Here is a 20957-nt window from a genome sequence, read left to right on the forward strand (position 1 = left end):
TTGCTAAGGACCGAAAATTCCAAAAAGATGTGGTAAATACGGCTAATGTGATCTATTCCTCGGAAAAGAACATTCTTATTTGTTTGAAAAATTCATGCTTTTGTAAACAGGAAATTCATAACAAAAAGTAACGATGTATTATAGATATAATAGACATCCGATTGACTCCAATGATAACGCATAACTGTGGCTTAAAAGTGCTTACTAGAGTAATTTTTGAATATAAAATAATTCCGCAGTCTAGTTTTGAAACGTTTTGGATATGTGTGTGATTTTAAACAGATAACAATATAATAGTTTTGTTATTATATGCATTAATAATATTTGAAGTAAGTAAACTTTCTCACACTATGTTCTTTTGGCAGGTAAACATAAACATTGTTTACTTTTTACATAAGTTACTTCATGTAAGATCATGTATGACACGCATGCTGACTAGAACAATCCATTGCTATGACCTTTTAACCAATCCTGATATAGAACACAAGTAGTTATTGCTAAAATCAAAAACGTAAGATTACAAGTTCTTAAATGATTAGGTATCCCATTCAGTAATAAGAAACAATATATCATCTACATAATGTTTTGTGAATAGTTTATCTCAATCGTGATGGTGACTATTGATATTATTTAGTGATGATTTCAGTCGTTTTTATATTTCTTAGTTATTATATATATATATAAGCATGTAGATGCAAATCGGTTAATAGTATAATAGTATATTAACCTTAATCATGGTCTTCATCTATACAGATATTAAAACCATAGAGGTAACAAAAACTATATTGCCATGCATGGTTGTAATTGTCATGTTAACTCCATGAATTAGAAACGATCTTTAAAATGATTACGGTAAAAAAGATAATTATCTAAATCTGTTAGTTTGATTGGTCGAGAGCAATACTAAATACGCATATAAGATGAGTCCAATCAGAATTAAAACGTATATTCTTTTCGATTTTTGCCGTAATTCTGGTAAGTTTTAAATTATTTAACTATGATACAGTGGTTAATTTAACATATACATGTAGTTTAGACAAAAAAATATATGCTTTTTAACATCTTTTTTATTTATCCTAACGATATTTTTACTTAATTGAACTTCTTTTCATTTAAATTTATATTAAGCAAACATATAAATAAAAGAAAGATAAAAATATTATTAAATAATTAAGTAAACAGCAATGCATGAAATCCCATCCCTTAACAACAATTAGCAAAGCATATACCGCATAGTCAGCAATAAATGGCTCTGAAAAGAAAAAGATAAAACAATTCAAACGCGAAAACTACCTGATGTATGCAAAAAAACATAAAATAAAAAAATATAAAAAAAAACAAATATTCATTATCACTGAACTAGTATATATATTTGTTTAGGGGCCAGCTGAAGAACGCATCCGGGTGCGGGAATTTCTTGCTGCATTGAAGACCTGTTGGTGACCTTTTGCGGTTGTCTTCTGTATGGTCGGGTTGTTGTCTTTTGGACACATTCCCCATTTCCATTTTTAATTTTAAATGTGTTTCACATCAACAAACGACAACCACTGAATTACAGGCTTCTGGCTTGAGACAGACACATTCATACGTAATTTTGCGGTGGTTGAACATGTTAGCGGGATCCCAACCCTCACATAACATTGGACAGTGCTGTAAAAGTACAACATTATATTGAACTATAATAATCAGTTGAAAAAAGGCTCATCAGATGGATACAACCAGAAATACATCAAAAACAATATTTTATTATATTTATTTTCTGCGGATAGTTATTTTTAAATCTTTATTGCTTTATTATCTTTCGTCGTCAAATTTCATTCATTCATTTCATTCAAAAGTCCATGATAAAAAAATCATCAAGTATCTTCATAACGTGTAGAATAGAAAATAATCTGGTGTTAAAAGGGAGCACTGTAGCAAATTAAAAATGCTGCTGAACATATTAAGGAATTTAGAACATTTCTTTCGTTTATTGTGTTATATGAAATAATGCAAAGCTGTGTATCCCAACAACAAAAGGAGAGCACACTTATATTTATTTTTAGCGGATAGTTTTTTTTAAATCTTTATTGCTTTAATATCTTTCGTCGTCAAATTTCATTCATATTCAAAAGTCCATGATAAAAAAATCAACAAGTATCTTCATTACGTGTAGAATAGAAAATAATCTAGTGTTAAAAGGGAGCACTGTAGCAAATTAAAAATGATGCAGAACATATAAAGGTATTTAAAACATTTATTTCGTTTATAGTGTTATATGAAACAAAACAAAACTGTGTATAATAAAAGTACTAATTCTATATCACAAGTTCAAGTGATTATGCCTCCAAACATTTTTACGAAATTACTACTTTCTGCCTTTAACATTATTATTATAAAGTGCATGGTGAAAGTAGTTCAGAAAGTAATTCAGACACAACCTATTAATAGATAATGAAACAATACCGTTTTAAATGGTGTGACGTAGTCATCAGAGCGGCCGTCAATGCCTTGGTATTACGTGTACTGACAGGACTATTAACATAATCCCTGTATAACCAACCCATTGCAAACGAAAATAATTAGCTGTGCCTGTTTCCTTTAGAATATCAGCTATGCTTTTCTGCAACAACAAAAACAGACAACACAGTAACATTTGATCTGCGATTGAAGGGTATTTCTCAAGTTAAGATTATTGTAAATCAGTATAAACGTATGCATGAATGATAGACTTAATCAAGAAAAACTTTCCTGAATATAAGAGTATTCATTTAAATAGAATTACATTATGGTGTGCCACAATAAAGGACGCCAAAACATGTAGCTCACAGCTAATGCAGCTGTGCAGAGATTCATTTGCTCCTATGAATATATCATAATGGGACGACTATCTTATCATTCACAAATCACCCAAGAGTTGAAATACAATTAACTCCAATTCATTATGTTGTATCGAAACAAAATTATTTATTAACAAAAAAGACAAAGGAGTCGTTAAGTTTAGTGTACGTCTCCTTATTTAAGATAACATGTAAAAATCAAAATATATCTGTTGACTCTGAATCACGATGGTACTCCGAAAGGCGATAGTCACGCTGGTGTGCGATGATTTAACTTTCAAGTGTGTTTTTATCACATATAAGCGTATTAATAGGAAAATGTTGTTGATAGGTACGCGGAAATACGGTAGAACTAACGTTGAAGTGCGATTGACTTCATGAACTATATGTGCAATGTGTTTCATATGGATCCTTTGTTGATATCAATTTTTTTTGACGCAGTTCGTGTTGAATGTGATAGTGGCTAAAAAACTGTTAGCACTACAGAAAACAGGATGTGATTGTTGGATAGGAGTAGAATAAGCTTGTATATGATATATTCTTTAACAACATCCACAAAGGGTGGTATGTTCTAATAACACTAATTTGCAGACAAAAGCGCTCTGTATCATACTATTACGGTAAACGAAGACCCAATGAGAGGAATCACACAAGTATAATAAAATGTATAAAGAAAATCAAAGAGGACAATGACCCATTCTACTACAACTATTGAAATATAAGGACAATAGTGCAAGCCCGGCAAGATTCCTTTTCGGTCATAAACTTATAGCCTTTGTAACTATTTGTTAGAGTGTGAACCTTACAGTTTTTGTTATTGGAAAGAAGAGCACGAAGAATACTATTGGCTATCTTGACAATACAGTGCACATGTATCAGGTAAAAGGTTCACGAATTCATGCAATTCTAGCATTTGTGTTTATTTGAAGACTGGTTTTATCCAAAATGGAAGTTGCCGTATTTGTGTTCAGTCATGATATTTTAAAGTATGTAGTATTTGGTGATAATACATAAAGGTTGAGACTAAACACATATGCGTCAACTTATATTTGAGTATCTTTAATGACCAAATCAGTCCAAATATTTTACATCAACTAATAGCAGCCATATATAGTAGACACTCAAGTGTTTAAAAAATGGTTTAAATCTTCCATTCGATGTCCTTCGAATAACACTTAAAAAATAGCCCTTATCGGATCCTATCATTTATAAATTTCATATTAAATGCCAATATACTTCTAAATAAACTAATCATAGATACCAGGACTAAATTTTGTATATACGCCAGACGCGCGTTTCGTCTACAAAAGCATCATCAGTGACGCTCGAATCAAAAGTTAAAAAGGCCAAATAAAATACAAAGTTGAAGAGCATTGAGGACCAAAATTTCTTAAAGTTTTGCCAAATACATCTAAGGTAATCTATGCCTGAGGTAGAAAAGCCTTAGTTTTTCAAAAAATAATAATAACTAAACACATATCTGAAAGTAGTAACATATAATGACGTGTGTGTGTGTTTTGAATATCAATTAAATAGGTATATCATTCGTGCGATTCATTTTAGAGGGAGGAGAATATCAATAAAAATGGCACAAATAGCACTTTCTAAGGATAAAAGAACTGGACAACAGTCGAGTAACGACGAAGAGACTCTACACGAACTAGCAGAAGAAATGCATGTAAGTAAATAGACATTGCATCTATTATGAAGTATACAGACTGAACCCACCGTGTTTAAAACCCAACAATACGTAACTATGACGAGTTTTACGTGATTGTTGAAATGCATTTCAACCATTAATACTACTACCATTATTTCTTATATCTATCAAACGTTATTTGTTATGAATTATTAAAATGCGGCGCTTTTTTGACATTTGGGTGCTCATATCATGTCTGATTTTGTGTACTATAAAATTGAGAATGGAAATGGGGAATGTGCCAAAGAGACAACAACCCGACCTAGTTTAAGTCACTCGTTTTGGAAAAGGGTAATCACATAAATTCATTCAGTTGATTTCTTTGAAAAAAAACTATTATTAATCTTTAAGAATAATACAGTCCCTGATGGCAATTTAGTAAAAATTAACTTACATTTTACATGTACAATTCACTTTTTATCCTTTCTGCACATGTTTAGACTAAAATCATAAAAAAAAAAAATGAATTAAATATTTATTTTTGAACACGTATGTCGAGTTAGATCAAATCCTATGCACAGGAATAACTTCAGATTTTGCTACTTCTCGAGAATCGTAATCAATATTTGTTCAACCTGCACTATTTTGAAGAATGTGGCAATGATACAAATTATGAGATGAAAGTTTCGTCGAATTAAAACAGCTATATCACCTTGCACATGAACCTGTGGTAATGAGTGCGAACTTTCAAAAAAGATATATGAGTAGCACAAGGATACATATCGATTTTTTTGTTGCATTATAAAACAGAAAATTAAAGTAAAAGGCAACGTTTTCTGAATTTTGATTAACACAATGCATATGCACATATTTGACGAAAATGTCACAGATGGATCATTGGCTGTGAAGTGAGGAATAATGTTTGCTGTTGTTACCCTGATTATAACAAACATAGAGTTCCTGTTGAACGGTTAGAGGACTGGAGTTTTGTGTAATAGAGTCATTGAAGAAAGCAGAACGGACAATTATTCATCTTGGAAAAGGTAAACATGACAAATATGTATAATCTGTATACATTTTGACAGGATATGCTAGTTCAATGGTTAAATTGTTATAACATTAAGTCTGACACTTGTCATAACTATTTTGTTGTGACAAGTACTGATATGATCATATATGTAAACTTATAGTTTATACCACTTCACGGTAGTTTTGCCATATTGAATAGGAGGCAGATTTTTTTTTAAAGAGGTGGAAACAGTTTGTTAAAACGGGAAATCCTATACATGTGTTGAAGCAACATTTCCATTTTCAGTTTGTTTTACATATTTGTATATCCTTTGTTTATCTATTTTGAAAGTTTGTCTTATATTCAAAATTACCGGCTAACCATGAAGGTGCATATTTTATAGTCGGGTTGTTGTCTCTTTGACACATTCCCAATTTCCATTCTCAGTTTTATTTGGTAGGATAAACATGTATCTATACATATACATGTATATAGCTATTTTCCGTTTGTTTCTAAAGAAAAAAAAATGCTCGAATTAAACTACTATGAAATACACATTGATAATGACAATTGACATTTTGTGGAATGATGTAATATCTTACCTGTTCTATGTTGTGTTATTTGTACTATTGTTTGTCTGCTTGTCTTGTTTTGTTTCAGCCATTGCGTTGTCAGTTTATTGTCTATTTATTCGTTTTAATGTCTCTGGTATCACGGTGGGTATGGTTGTCCTGCGAGAGAACGTTCTGTGCTGGTGATTCGATCCTGACGGGTGCTGGTGATCAATGAAAAAATGTAAACAAAGACGAAAATGATGATTTTTGACGTTTTCACTCATAAAAAATGGAAGAAAACAGTTGAGATTTTTCAATTTTGTTTCTTATGGGTTAATATGCAAACCATTAAAAAGTTGACCCTCTAAACTGTTTCAGTACGCGTAACACAAAAATGCTCATTTTCAGAAAATCTAGAACTGAAAAAATAAAACAAAAATGCTCATAGAGTCCGCTTTCTATACCGCAATCCACACGACAAAACTATTTTGTGAAAAAACATTGCAATTTATTAACTTTTAGCATTTTCTCAATTTATTCATGTCCTGATACTGTGCTGGTGGGTCCTGTCATTGTGCTGGTGGGTCCTGATACGGTGCTGGTGATTTTGGATAAGAAGTTGGTCATATTTGAAACAAATGTTACAAAATCAATAAAATTGGGCAGATAATTGTTGTCAATAGGATCTATGACTCCTATTTTAGCTCTTGTGCATCCATTTGGCTGTTTAATATGTGTTTTCAAATGATCGTAACTTGTATTACATAATTACATAAAAGGGCAACATCTTTCGTCCAATATCAGATAACAATATATAGTATCTAAACAAGAATAGTTTTATTAAGATATTAAATGCCCCTTACATTGATGCTTCAACAATGATCAAAGCCCATGCTGCATAGACATGTTTGTTAGCGCTCCGCATACCCCTCCCCACTTCCACCTAACCAACCCTCCTCATTTCCTCCTTCATTGTTACAGTGGTGTACCAACACAACAATTTATCACATAAATTATAACACAAAGACACACATTATTGAACAACGAATGCTCGCAGGTACTGAAAGCTAGTTCAAAGCCGCATTTTCAACTAATAGATAAACCATGCATGTTCTCATATACAAAAATCCCAATCGTGTAGATTAAAAAAGTCTCAAAACTTAAGTTCACATTTTAATGTTTGATGAAACAGAACTTTAAAAGTGTGCAGTGAAGCTTGTGCTAACAACAGTTATTGTCATAATTATGTTTACATAAGGCTTATAAAGGAATTAAGAAAGTACCGAGAAATATTTTACAGTTCAATTTAATGATCATGAATGGAAGGAAATGGTACGGAAGTTTACATAGGACAAAAAGAAATTGATAGTATTTTTTTTTTTGGTGAAAGACTTAAACGCTTCTTTGCATTATATAGTACATCTCTTCTATAAAAGCATGCAAAAAAAAAAACTTTGATTGACTTACTTGCTATGTTTGCTTGGATGTTTTCAAACAATAGGTAGGCGGAGTTTCAATACATACTGGGATTTGATTGGATAAATACAAACTGACAGAAATTGAAGCTAGTGTTTATTGTCCAAACAAATTCTAGTATATAGTAAACAGACTACTTACCTGTCGTTTACAAACATCCAAACAATCATAGCAAGCAATTTGATCAATGGTTTGCTTTGCATATATTTATAGAAGAGCTGTAAATTCTAAAAAAAAAAATCTTGTTGTCGTAGATGGTTAAATCCTCAACAAAATCTCAATAACTTTGTTGGAACGAATAAAGGCTTTAAATCAAATTTTCGTGGACTTTTTAGCTTCCACCCTGACGAGGCATGTTAGCAGTTCGTATGCTGTTACACCTGACGCACGGAAACTTTCACATTTCCATCTTCTTTTCTGAAATATTTTTCCCTGCTCATACTTGACAGGATTGTTATCCTGCAAAATGTGTAACCAATGAATTGAACACAAGTTTAAAATTCCACTATACTATATAATTCATTTTATGTGTCAATTTGTTCGAAAAAAGTCGAAAAGAAGAGAGTTTTTTAATGTCATGATTATCTGTCGCTTTCTAGATCTATGCTTAGCATTTATTTCAGATGACAAGGACTCCTCACCCTGGTGACCCTGCTGCCTTTCCTAGCTTTATCCTTATACATATATTAATAGATAAACAAAAGGCTGCAACTGGTATTTTTGTATTTAAAATGATTAGTTGTAACGAGAATATTTGTGGTGAATGGAAACTGTGAGGGTCAAAATCTAAAATTGCTTATAAATGTTGCTGGACCCAGTTTCGTTATCTGATCTGAATTTTCTGAAATGTGCAAGGTAGATAGACATTGGCCTTTTGATTTTTTTTACTCGGTAGGTTTTGCCCTAATTGCTTGAACTTTTGCAATATTAAAGCCGAATTCAATGAGTGTGTAGACAAAGGGAATATATTTGGTTATCTTGCTTGCTGAACAGAAAAGTCATTGTTAGGTTATGTATACTTTACGAGTAGACTAGTCCGACAAATGACACATCTTTCTGTATGTAGGACCAGGCTACTTCGAAAGGAGGGTAATATACCTTACCTAACAATGACTTCACGTTTTAGCTAACAAGCAAGCTAACCAAAGATATTACCTTTGCCTACATACTCAATGGAATCGGCTGTAACTAAAAACTCGAATACATTTTGACAGACAGTGGTCATGCTTGTTGATGAATATTGTTTTTCCTAGATTCACTCTTGAAAAATCATTTGGTAACATTTGGTCAAGTAATTTCAGAAAAGATCTTTTTGTAATTGCGGACGCCAAGACAATACATGAACCTCACACGACCCCTCGACACAGGTGAGCTTATATATGATCTTATAGCGATTCGGGTTGATAACCAGTTGAAAGTAAGCCAGTTTTTTGTGTGTGTAGATTTGCATTGTTGTAAACTGTTATGACCTTTTAAAGTTAAATGTAGGTGTTTAATCTAAGAATTTCTTTTTTTAAACTGATATACTTGTTTTATACTCAATTGGTAGTATGAAACAACGAAATATTTTAAATATTTGAAATTGAAGGCACAATTAACAAAGCAAACGGTAGTTTCAAATACTTTTAAATAGATCTTTAAGGATAATGTACCCTTGTGTTGATCCCATGCTAAACATAACACAAATCTCTGTACAAAGGTTATTTCGTCTTCATTCTCTGACATATTTTAGTCTGCCCTTTCATAAAATAGTGATTTTTTTAAGTGTTCTATCGAACTTTCGAAAAAAAAAATACCTGATAACCGTTCAGACAAAAAAAATATGTTGAAAAAATCTTACAGATACAGCAAGTGATTCTTAATAGCTATAAGATACATTTGTCTTTTAAAATACAACTTTTAAATCTAACTATTCCAAGCTTAAAACTTTCACTGTAACCTCGCTCTAACTTATCCCCCATCCCCCTCCCCCCGCCCCCCCAAAAAAAAACAAAAACAAACAAACCCGCAATACTATTGTTATTCTTATAGTCAGCACTAAATTGTTCACAAACAAATGTGTTTTAAGCTGCTAAAAACATATGATTCAAACGCTCAAAAAGTCCTTTGTTCTATATTTTTGCTCTCCATTTTTTATGCAAAACCTTTTACATTTTTATTTTATGGGTTATTGTTGAAGGTCGTACGATGACGTATGGTTGTTAACACATACTTCCTTTAGTTTCTTATGGAAATTTGTCCATTGACAACAAACATACCACATCATCTACTTTATATAAGTATTGTATAAATTACAACGTATTTTGGTGATCTTGCAAAATGATCGTTATCCCGAAAATCGTAAACATATTTTCTTATCTTAAAAGGGGGCAAGAAGGGTTCCATTAACAGCCCAATAAATAAGATTACAGTTAATTTAAAAATAAAATAAAAAAAAAAAAAATATAAAGGCACAGAACCAGGACATAGGAGCACAGAACCAGGACCCTTTTTCTTATCACCAGCACAGCGTCAGGACAACTTTTGCAATATAATATTGTTGTAATATACTTTGCATGGTACATGGCAAAAAAATTAAGCAACAAAACAGTCGTTTTATTGCCGTCCTGATACAATGTAAACAAACCCACCAGCACAGAATCAGGACCCACCAGCACCTGACAGGACCAAATCACCAGCACAGAATGTTCTCTCGCAGGACAACCATACCCACCGTGGGTATATTTAGTCCCTCCTTAAAAGACAAGCATTTATTAGTATTCGAACATGTTAAATGTTAAGTTTTTAGACATGACACATTAATTGTTTAATTACAAGCATGGAAATGTGCATTATTGTCTGCAAACATGAGTAAAAGGAGCAACATAACGCTAATGCTTATTGTGAATTGTTATCAAGATCATAGTTTGTGTCTTTCGGTTGATCACAATTTGGTATTTGTTAATCACATGGGATACAATGTATCAATTAATACATGTGTTTCTTGTTTCAGGTCATACGGACTTTTCCCGGAGCATATACTTCTTGAACCAGCCATTTCTTGAGCAGTATGGCATATACAAGAAAACACTGTCATCTTTAACACGATTAATAGCATTGCACCCGTCATCACTACACATCTGTTGAATAAATGTCAATGTATTTTTCTTTTTTTTATGGACATATTTCATTGAAGTTGGTTAGAGATTTAATCTAGGAAAACATGTATTGCGATATGAATTTGTCACTTTGTGCCAAAAGTTATATAAGAAACGGAACATGATGTTTTATAAATTTTACGTAATCAATTACAAATATCATATATGTTAAGATTATACATGTGAAGAGCTATTAATTCCATCAGCGTGTGCCTATTTTAGTAAGGCACTGCTAATCAGTTCACTTTAATCATGAATCGCTTTTGCGTATGTTTCAAATACTGAAGAAATAAAGTACGGCTCAATTAGTATGTTCATGATTTATTAAATAAATACATCCACTGCACAGCTGTTGTTTACAAATATGTTTTATAATAAATATTTGGTTACCAATGTTCATAAGATTGAAATATGCAATGAACTTAATGAAAAAAACACATAATGGTGTCTGACAAATTCTTTATTATACAAAGTAACAAATGCATTGATTTTTTACGTGATGTCATTGCTCGATGTACGTATACATTGTGTAATTTCAAGTTGATTAAATTTGTTCATACCTGAATACCACAGAAATATCTTTCATCTTAGTAATGCATCTTGCAAAAGTATTAAAATATTTGACTTGTCTACACTTTAAACAAGTATTCCTCATTCCAAACTAAAAGACAAATTGAAAGAGTCTGTATTGCTTTGTTTAATAAAAAAAAAGAATGTCCAACGTAGATACAAGTAGCTTGTCTTATGGTGGTATAAATCCTACTTTATGAAGGATCACTCTGATTCAAACAAAAAGTTCTTTGAATCTGACATTATCAAGATATTTGATTTCTTGATTGACAACATATTTGTTACGTTTGAAGGACGTGTTTTTAAAAATCAACAGACTGCCGGCATTGCAATGGGAATCAAGTGTGGTCCTATTCGTGCCTACTTGTTTCTTTATTATTATGAGGCTGACTTCATACAGGAACTTCTTAGGATGAAAAAGACAAAGTTAGAAATATCCTTTAACTTTACTGTCCCCTATATAGATGAAATTCGCTCACTGAATGATTCAAAATTTGGTGACTATGTTGACCGAATCTATCTCATCGACCTAGAATCACAGGGTACACCAGATACAGTTAATTCTGCCTCATATCTTGACTTACATCTACAAATTGACAATGATGGTCGGTTGGAAACAAAACTTTACGAGAAACGAGATGATTGAAGCTTCACAATTGTGAACTTTCCATATTTATGTTGCAACATTTGAGCAGCGCCTGCATATGGAGTATATATCTCCCAATTGTTACGATAGTCCCGCGCTTGTATTTCCTATTATGATGTCCTTGATAGAGGGTTGCTTTTCACAAGGAAGCTATTTAAACAAGAATTCAAAATGGTGAAGTTGAAATCATCCCTTTGTAAATTTTACGGACGCGATAACGAGTTGGTTGACCGTTATTGATGGAATAACCGTTTCACAGACAATATCGGATTTGTTTCTTACGTCGTAAATATAATCCCCGACTCCTTTCAGAAATTTTATGAATAACATTTTTACCGGGTTTGTAATAACATGATCAACACGATGGGTGCCACTGGTGGAGCAATATCTGCTCACCCTTTTAGAACACCTCAGTTCTTAGTGGGTTTCTTGTTGTTCTTTTTTTAGATTTTGTCTTTATTGTTGCTTGTATGTTATTATTTGTCTGCTTGTCTATTTTCATTTTTAGCCTTGGCGTTGTCAGTTTATTTTCGATTTATGAGTTTGACTGTTCCTCTTGCATCTTTCGCCTCTCTTTTACACGTAGTTAAATGTAATCAGCAGTATTGCTTTAGACAATCAGAATTTACGTTTTTAGAACATTAGGCTGTGGTCACACCTGACCAGATAGAACGAACGGACGACTAACGGATGAAAATAAAAATTGTCGTTGACAAAATTGTTTTCCGTTGAGGGTCTGTTGATGAACTGACTAAACAAAACGGACGCGTAACGAATGTATAACGAACACGCAACGTACGAAAAACGGAAACGTACCTGACAAAACTGATGTCGACCGTACATTCAATCGCCGAGTACCGCATAAAACGACCACCTTAAGGAAGAGTACTGGATAAAACGGATAGGCAAGATAAATAAAGGCGACAACAATTATACATGTCAATCGCATACATATTTTAAAAGTTTCAGAGTAACTGGTTTTAGTTTTCTTCATCGAAATGCCGCCAAAGGGTTATAATTTATATAGCAACTGTGAATAGTTAGTGAAGACGTGCGTTCACACTAAGATCAATAATTGATAATAAGTATTCATGACCCTCAAGAAATCTGACGTACCAACAATTCGCATTTCTGACTCGGAATGTTTAATTGGTATTGATCTGTTTCACATCCGTTCATCATCCGTTTTATCCGCTATTTATATAAATACGACCGGTAGAAGTCCGTTTCACATTCGTTATACGTCCCGAAGAAGTCCGTTGGTAAATTTATCTACTGGACCACTAACGGATGAATAACGGACAAGTAACGGATACAAATCGGAAACTTAACGGACGAGTACCATAAAACAAACAGACGACTACTGGATGTACAACCGACACTTCATCCGTTGAACGTCCGTTCAAAGTTTTGAACATACTCCAAATTTTCCACTAGACAGAACGGACAATGACGGATAAAACAGACGTCTAACGGACACAAAAAGACTGACAAAATATCATCCGTTCGGCGTCCTTTCGAGCTATCCGTTAGGGTACGACATGGACTTTATGAAGGAGAACTTAGATGTTTATACAGTGACATGTATATATGTATAAAATGCATGGATATTATGAGTCAACTATCTTTCTTATTGGTCCGTGTAACACTTATCAATTCAAAGTTTTAAAAAGTTTTGAAACTTTAGATATTTGGGATTTTGATCAAAGTTTTAAAATATTAAAATTTCAAATTGTGTAAAAGTTTTGAAATTTTGAAATTTTAACCAAATTATTAAAATATTAAAATCTTAAATATCGTTTATAAATTTGATAGTTTAGGAATTTGATCAAACTTCTAAAATACTAAACCTAACGTGCAATTTTGATAATTTCACCTTTTGAAAGTTTGATTTTTTAAATTTTTGTTTAAATATCAAAAATAGAAAAGGGGGCGAAAAGAGGGGTACCTGTAAACACTGATGTAAACACGGCTCTGATAACAATCATTCTTAGTTATGAATAAATAGTACGAAATACATGAAATCATTTTTAATTACAAAATAAATAATGGAAAGAAGAAGCCTTTTTTTATATATAAAACATATTAGACATCACATGGAATAACAGTATCCTGAAATTTTAAGGTTGTGCATCTATCAAAAAAATTGTTAAACCTATTTAAACCGGAATTAAATAAGTTGATTTAAATCTCTTATATAAGGTTAGCGTTTGAGATAAATAATTCAGAGCTATTTGGTGTTCCCAGTGCCCAACATTTAGAAGTAACAGTGAAAAGTGACCTACTCGCAGTAAACCAAATAGTATTATTCGCCTTTTTGACGTTCCTGATGAAGGTAGATCTAGAAAAAGCGCATCGGTCGCATGCAACTTTAAACGTTTTGTTTTCTTTTTTATCGATTGCATGACGATAATATATTGCCTTTTATGATTTATTTCAGTTCCAAGAAATAACACGGAAGGAATACTTAATGTATAGCGTCGCAAAGAAAGTTGTGCTAGGCGCGCTTCAGCTGGCCCCTAGACAAAAACGTGTACTGGTTCAGTGATTATAGACGTCATACTAAACTTCGAAATATAACAATAAACTAAAATTAAAATCATACAAGACTTAAAAGGACAGAGGCTCCTGAATTGGAACAGGCGCACAAATACGACGGTGTTAAACATGTTTCGTGAGATCACAACTCTCCCCTATACCTCTAGCCAATAAAGAATGAAAAACACACAGTAATACGAACAGTAAAACGCACTTGAAAAGGAAATACAAGTCCTATGTCAGAATAGGAAACAAACGAAACTAATCAAAATGACAATGATAATAAATTAACAAAGGACTACTATATATAAAGCTAGCAGTTACTGCCATACGCCAGCTCCAGACCTCAATTAAACTGATTGAAAGGTTATATCTTCATTATGCACACTCTCTCCCTGATGTATTTATTGCTAATTTGTTCTCGAACATACATGAAATATGCGTCACTGGCAACAAAAACATCGACAATTTAAAATAGGTTGTTTACGTACAAATTACGAAGAAACTTAAGACTCAACTCCCTCGGACAAAGTCGCCATTATAGATGGATTTTGGTCTGTTTTAACTTCACTTTGGCCAAACACTTCTTCAATTTTTTCGGTTCTTATTTTTCTTGACTTTCAAATTTCAGTTTTCAGCGTTCCGTAGTTGAATTCTTTACTTAAAATTCAGCGTTTTACATTGAACTGGTTTTTCGAGAGCAACATTGGTGTATGGCCAAAAATGAAAAAAATCATCATGCAGCTGACACTGTGATTTTTTCTTTACACGCCCAACTCTGACTGGATGTACCTGTGTTCTTTTAGTTTGCTAAAAGTCGATTGTCGTACGATAACTTAAAAATGTTCAAATAACAAAATGCAAATACGGAACAATAATATCCCTTAATACAAAAAATCCCTTTCCTTTTATCTACTATTTAAAAACAGTGGTTGATCTAGGACCCATAAAGGAGCTACATGTAGGTATATGATAACCAGTCCAAACGTTGTCTAAAAGGGAGCAACCATTTAACTGTAAAAGTGGGTTGTTGTTGTTTTGTCGAAGCGCTAACAATTTTATTAAGTATATCGCTGATATAAACTTTAATTTGAAAATAATTTTCAATTTTCAAAATGCCGACACCTACAAATAGATAGATGGGAGCTTAGTGTAGTACAGCGGCAACTATTACATACATATGAATGCTGAAAATAATGTTTATGGTATACGTTTATATATGATATGAATGGTTTCAACTTTTACAAAACCAGAGCTATACGTTTGATATAAACGTTTAATTTATTTGACCTTTTTAATTTTATTTGACTTAATTTGCCTTTTTAACTTGATTTGAACCGAGCGTCACTGATAAGTCTTTTGTAGACGAAACGCGCGTCTGGCGCAAAAACCGGCAAAATTTATATCCCGGTATCCATCTATGATGAGTTTATGTAGATACCTTGTCTTGGCTCCAATCTTCTAATATTTGGTCTAAGTACTCTTAATTTCAGCGTAAATAAGATATAAATATATCAAAAACCTCCCACATTGTTGACTACCACAACCTTTATTGGGACACCATGCATGCAGTATTCCTACGTACCAAAACAAAGTATTAACTAAAATTATTGATACAAGGCAATATAATTATGATCGTCATACAACCGATAAAAATGAAAACATAACGTTAAAAGTTACGACCGAAGTGCTTTTCTGGATCGACCTTCTTAGGGAACGCTCAAAGCTGAATATTACGGGCCAACAACTTACAAAGAACAAATTAAATGATATATTCTTTAGCCAACATGATTGCAGAAAGTAAGAAGTCGTAGAACAAAACAGAAAAATTGAAATCAAAAGAGATAATACACCGAGTATTGAGCCTTTCTATTGCTTAGAGTTCAGTAGAAAATATATATACATGCTCAACCTAAACATACTACTTGACCTACTGCGAGTTGTTCAGATTTTACTGTTACTCCTGTTTCTTCTTAAATATGGGTGCTAGAAAAACCAGCAAGTAAAATGGCCAATATCAGATCCGTACGTCTGGTTTTGAAATGAATTCTCTTCTTTTGAGAACTATTTATTTTGTCATCCAATTTTTCACCGCTTACGACTGTCTGTCTGTGGTTTTATTTCATACATTAACTTTTGAGTATCAGTATGTTTTCAATTCATATTGTTTCGTTTCGTTCTGCTTTTATTTCGTTTCGCTTTTTACAGGTACCTCTCTTTTTGCCCCTTTTCTACTTTTGATATTTTAATCAAATATTTAAAAAATCAAACTTTCAAAAAGTGAAATAATCAAAATTGCACGCAAGGTTTAATATTTTAGAAGTTTGATCAAAATTCTAAACTATCAAATTTAAAAACAATATTTAGAATTTTAATATTTTAATAATTTGGTTAAAGTTTCAAAATTTCAAAACTTTTACACAATTTGAAATTTTGATATTTTAAAACTTTGATCAAAATTCCAAAAATCCAAAATTTCAAAACTTTTTAAAACTTTGAATTGATAAGTGCTACACGGACCCTTATTGCCTTGGATCGATATAAGAATAACGATACATTTTCACAATAAATGAATAAAATAAACGCCTAAAACGTGTATATAACTATCACATAGTCATATGTAATAGACAAAAAAGATACGGATTATTCATACATGACCATGATGTGATACTTGTAGCATACGATTGTATCATGTGTATGTTTGTGTGCGTTTTTCAATTTATCAATTGTACTACATCCTACAAAGGGGTTAGGTGTGGATATAAGTCTTAATAAGTTGGAGTGGGGGAACATCTACTTTTTGTTTGCTTTAAATTTTCTAAATAACCTAGACTTTCATTGTAGTCTGACTAGTTTCCACACTAAGTTCACAAGTGGATAACACAAAAAACTATCGATTCTACATATACATCAATACATGTAGCATGAGTGCCAATGAGCCAACTCCCCGTCCAATTTTATATATAAGTTAGATCTATCTGTTTTTGAATCTGTTTATGTTGGATAAAAAATACAAATAACATACATATACATTTTACAGAAACAATTATATATCAATTAATTTTGTATACTTGTCGGTCATAATTGTTGTTAACGGACAACACATTATAATTTGAGTACTTACAGCCCTTATGACCGGCAAATACAACTGAGTCAATGACTTCCAATATCCAGTTTGTATTATAGCCACACAATTTCAAAAATAGCATTCATAATTTCTCTTTGCTTATCCATTAAACTATATATATTGACTAGTTTTAATATTTTTTTAATTGCAAAGTCCATACTTTTTACTGAGTCAGTCGTTTTGCACAATTAACCGACCACCAGCTGAAACTCACACTCTGATTTGTGAATGTTTTATCGTGAATATACAGAATCGTCGGTCATACGTGAATTGAGCCCTTTGAGCATTCTCCAGAACCTACACATGCAAGTGTATATGTTGGGCTTGTTTTAATCGGACTGCATAGGATGTGCATTTTGACTATATCACAAGTCACAAGTGATATAGAGACGAAGATATAACACCGAGTGTAAAATTATAATCTTATGAAATATATTTTCAAATAAGTAGGGAAGCGTACGTTATGTCGGCCTTTAAATCCGCCACTGACTTAGCGAATTATGCCATCATTAAACAATTACCAACTTCGTAAACAAACTTTCTCATGTCCAACATCAATTATATAAACGAATATCATATTTTATTTTAGGCAGACAAGTATTTGTTTTGTTTCTTTTGTTGAGTCTAACATCTTTGTAGAGTACATGTTTTCATTGTTTTCTACCTTTGGTTTGGCTGAGGGCAATATTTTTTTTATTATTCAAAATCTGAGCATAAGGACTTAGTCGTTGTAAGAACGGAGTTCGTATCTTTCAGCATTTTTTTCTTATTTTTTGGTATGGAGGGTACATAAATTGCTTAAATACTGATTTTGATTTCTTCGAAATGTATACTTGTTCCAGGACGTAAAAACAATAATCTTTTGATACAATTTCAAGTTGTTTGTTTTATTATTCAAAAAAAAAAAAAAAAAAAAAGTGGTCACACCAAGATGAATAGTTGTTATCTCAAAAAAATCGATCTATTGATTTGGAAAATTTTGATTTTTCTAAAGCTGTCACCATTCCGCATACTATAACAGCGTATAAATAAGCATACCAAGGATATCAAAGGAAATTTTTGTTTGATACATTTGTAATTGGTTATTTTACGTCCAGTTACAAATAGTCCATGCATATGTAAGACGATACTAAGTCCGAGTCAAATGAAATAGGGAGGTCCTGTACAAGGGATGCGTCCGAATTGAAAATCGGGGCAATTTAGCTTAACGTGGACACGGTATTCAAAGAGTGTAATGTGACGCAGACATTAGTGTATTCTATGTTTTGTAAATACAATAGTCGTTTTGATTTTAACTTTTGAACAATATTTCTTTTAGTGTAAAAAGTCTGTGAGTTTGATGATTAAGAATAGCTCTAATCGAACATTATGTGAACCTAAAGTTTATACAGCCAGTGGGAAGATATACAAAAATCTTCCAAACAAAATAGTCCCTGGGGAAGACGTTACGCTTGGATTTCATAAAACTAAAATTCCTTTCCGAGGTGCCGAAGGAGTAGTTGTCTATGACATAAGAGGAACAGAAGACCAGTTGTGCATTTTTTACTGCGTTCCTTACGTTGGATTCAATGGTTTTGGGCTGAAATGGAAGACATGTCAGAGAATTTCTGCAGATGAAAATCTTTGCAATGAAATGGCAAAGCAACAGTGGGAAATCAAGAATGCATTAAAATGGCATACTGAGCATGCAAAAGACCTTTCAGCTACTGGTTTTATGGATCAAGCTGACAAAGCACACATGATCGTAGAAATTTTGAATAGACATTAGCGATACAAAACAATCTTCAATATTCATTGATTATTTTTGGCATGACATTGTTCTTTGTAGTTTTAGGATGTCCCCAATACATTTTTGTATAATACATTTACGGAGATCAGGATAGTTTTCTTTATAACAAATAAAGATAACGTTTTACGTGTTATTCGATTCATTATATTTATTTAGTAAAACTAGTCTACATGTATGTACTTGATAGGCTTATTTGGAAAATCTGCTGATCCCTTAAACATATGAATAAGAGGTAGGGTTCATTCTCTAGGACCTACAAAAGTGAAAACAAGTTCACCAATTAAACTGAAGCAACAGTAATGCACAGATTCTAAAACACCACACACTGATTAGGATAAAACATATTAACATCAAGGTAACCAACACAAACTGAAAAAAAAAAACAACGCACCATGGTATACGCACTCATTGAAAATCAGGAATAGACAAAACCAGTAAAGTTCGAGATTTGACACATAGTAAATGTTATAGATCTTAGACTGCGAACACATGTCACTAGTTAGTTGTGACACAAAAATTCCAATTGATGATTCGTGATGTTCACAGAAAACATATGCAGTATCTATTTCAGTAGTTCTTCCTCATTACTCTGTAGGGGTCGCTTTGTCCAAGGAGCACATACATGCTAATGGAATTCTGCTTTCAATATTAGTGTTGTAATCGGACTTTTTTTCAATTTTAATATATTTGATATAAATGAGTATTGAAATCATTAAATATTTTTGTTCTTTTTGAAAATTATCGTCATGGTAAATACTTTGAGAGATCAATTAATCCAAAACGCATAAAATCAATTATAACTTAAATAGGTATATCAGCTCGGGCAAGATCTTATTTAAACATAACTAGCCGTTTCAAAATCTAATGCATTCTGGGTATTTTTTTTAAAATCATTTTAAACACTTTGTGATTGGTTGAAAACGTTTTTAAAAATTAAAATTCAACCAATGACGTAACATAATTTCATTTTGGTGTACGACCAATGATGTTAACCATAGTCCTTTAGATTTTGAAAAGGCGAATTAGTATACATGTTGTTTTTAAACAGTAATCCGATTGAATTTTACGATTTACTTTCGTTATTTTATTTTTGATCTTATATTGCGTAGACCAAAATCCGAATGTGCAACTTCCGTAGAGCAAGGCTTTGTCATACTTTAAACGAAATGCCAACTCAAAATTTGTGAAATGCAAATCAACGTGTATGTAGTTTAAGTATCATACTTGACGCTACGAGTAACAAATTGAAACACTTCACATTTTTTTCTGAGACACATAAAAGAAAATTAAAAAGTCATCGGTGGCAGACACTTCGACGGGATCAAAACGTTTCTTTTTTAAATTTTCAATCTGAAGTTATTACAAACGCCATATGATAGTAGACACGGTGTGTTGTCGATTACTACTTCGCCAGGAGTAATCACAGACAAGCCATACAATGCCAAAAAAAAACCCAATTAATTATTTGATAAAATCGTACATTTGTAGGGTACTATAGATAATGCCTTAAAACATCAACGTATTAATGGTTAACCGGTTAATCGGTCGAACGATTATCCGAGTAACCGGTTAGGCAACAGTACGATTTGACAACATTAGATAATATAACTGACAGTTGGTACAGTACTTGCAACCTTAGGCGTTACTGTTTGA

At 32.4% G+C, this 20957-nt stretch overlaps 1 long non-coding RNA gene across 1 annotated transcript; it reads left to right on the forward strand.

Moving 5' to 3' along the window:
• The first annotated feature begins 854 nt into the window (after positions 1-854).
• On the forward strand, positions 855-19435 carry LOC143083340 (uncharacterized). Its single transcript, XR_012980647.1, has 3 exons — positions 855-975; positions 4383-4497; positions 18834-19435. It is a non-coding gene; the product is annotated as an uncharacterized LOC143083340 (long non-coding RNA).
• The last annotated feature ends 1522 nt before the right edge of the window (positions 19436-20957 follow it).

Source organism: Mytilus galloprovincialis, chromosome 7, assembly GCF_965363235.1.
Source record: "Mytilus galloprovincialis chromosome 7, xbMytGall1.hap1.1, whole genome shotgun sequence".
In the NCBI taxonomy this organism is placed as follows: domain Eukaryota; kingdom Metazoa; phylum Mollusca; class Bivalvia; order Mytilida; family Mytilidae; genus Mytilus; species Mytilus galloprovincialis.